This window comes from Myxine glutinosa, unplaced genomic scaffold, assembly GCF_964187855.1.
Source record: "Myxine glutinosa unplaced genomic scaffold, kmMyxGlut1.1 SCAFFOLD_1661, whole genome shotgun sequence".
Lineage (NCBI taxonomy): Eukaryota > Metazoa > Chordata > Myxini > Myxiniformes > Myxinidae > Myxine > Myxine glutinosa.
In genome coordinates, this window is record NW_027617756.1 from 90,001 (window position 1) to 92,245 (window position 2,245).

Here is a 2,245-nt window from a genome sequence, read left to right on the forward strand (position 1 = left end):
ATGCACACCACTCCGTACCACTTACTCCAACTCTCTCCACACACCTGTACCTGCACACCTGTGCTCTCACACCTGGTGCCACCTGCACCCTTCTCTCCCCAAGCGCATTCGCGCTGATCCACACACTCACTACTCACACACTGCTCCACACACCTGTCCAGTTGCACACCTGTGCAATCACACCTGTTCAATTCTCACAAACACGGCATCATCTCAGCTAACTACTCCCTTCTGAAACTTGCGCTTCCCAGTCGTCCCTTTAAACTATTGCGCTCCCACGTCATTATCATCCATACTAATCTACCTGCGTCCCCACTACAGGTATCAGTCACTAACTAATCTTAACGTTACCTACTGTCATCTTCGCTAGATCCCTACACACCATATCCTAACCCACCCGGGCTAGTTTTCACTGCCATTCACCCCATAAACTATTGCGCATTTGCCCCACCACATGGGAAGGATGGTGGATTTGCCATCCCACCACATCGGGGGTCTCTCACTACCAATTTTGCACATCAAATTTCAACAAATCAAAAATTTGGCCAATCACTGCCCATCATCTGCCAATCACTACTGCCAATCCTTGGCCAATCATCAAATTTTGTTTTTTCTCTAATTTTGGGTCCAAAACACTAACCTCATCACCCAGTCTACTCACTAATACCTCTCGGTGCGCCAATCCCTGTCCAAAGCCCGGCTTCGTAAAGCCAAGCAATGGATGCTGGTTGTTTTGTGCCAGCGGCTGGATGCGTCCGGCACTCGGTGCAGGGACGGGGGCTTACCCGGGCCGAGATCCCACGCATCACCTCGGCGTGGAGCCATCCAATGTCCCGATCTCGACCTGCCGGATTGCCTCAACAAAAGGTGGTCGCCATGACGACCCTTTCTATCGGGCTGCCAGCTCCGCCTAGTGGAGCCTGGACGCGGCCGTTCAAAGCGAGGCCCGGCACGCACCGAGGGCCTGCTTCGGCTAAAAGTCGCTCTAACCTCTAACCCGTGTAACGTCGATGCTTCACCTGCATGCTTACACCCCGCAGCCCGTTCCTTGCTCACACATCCAGCCGTGCCCATGCTCCTCGTACCTTTCCTTACACACCCAGGTACTCTCATCCCACTCCTGACACCAATTGTTACAGATACGACTTTGATGGTATGGTGGGCCGAGCGGGATGGCCGCCGTATCCGTACAAGTTACCCGATTGTACTCGAACGTCGACGAAGCCGCGCTATGCTGGCTCAATAAGAAAAAGAAGACACCCGGCTGGATTACAATCACACAATACGACACCAGGGGTTCAGTTCTCAAGACCTCCGGAGGAGGTTATATTAAGGCGGAAAAGGTTAGATTACAGGGACAAGAGGGAAACATAGGAAGGTGGGCACTTAGACACAACCTTATATTAACCCTAGACAGACCACAGATAAACGGGACAACGCTGACTCACACGGGGGTTTGATGACAAGGAAAGCGGGTATTTGATGGCCAGCACAAGGTGCACCTTGTGCTCAGGGACAGAATCACGTACGGTGGTGTCCAGCAGATGCGGGGAGGTCGCTCAGCGCTCGTGGGTCGCGACTTTGGTGGAGATGCCGGGGAGGTCGCTCAGCGCTCTGGAGGGTGGCGTCTTGTCCTTCCAAGCTCGGGGCGCATCTGACGTCACGTCCGGCGCGGGGCCGCGTATATCCGGCGGGGAGTCACGCCCTCGCTCGTTAGCTCCGCCCCATATGGCATCGGCCCATGGCTTCTCATTGGGTGCGGGGGTTACCGGCTCCGCCCTTGACGAGGGGCCGACAGGGAGCCCCCTTCTGGGTAACCCCGTCGAGCACATGTTCAATGGCGGCCAACCGAGCCGGAGTGAGGACGCAAAGCCGCTGTTGTTGTGGTTGTTGTTGGAGCTTGAGATGATGGGAAGAGATGCGGGGAGGTATGGGAAGGTCCTAAACTCCTACTGGTGCCATATCATCACATTCTGGTGCAACGAAGAGTCATAATTAATGGAAACAAGTCCTTAACTGACATAGATTAAGAATAACTAGCAAGATGTCCTATAATTGTCTACGTGTGGTGCGGGGGACCTGGGCACGACATTTAATGGGGGAATGAAGGGGAAGATCGGCTCTAATGGGTGTTGTTTACAGACAATGGGACTAGGGAATGGGGTAAGGGGAGAGTTGGGGAGTATCGGAGAAGATAGGGGAATATTTACAAGCGGATATGGAGGCCAAATTCCATATTCGCAAC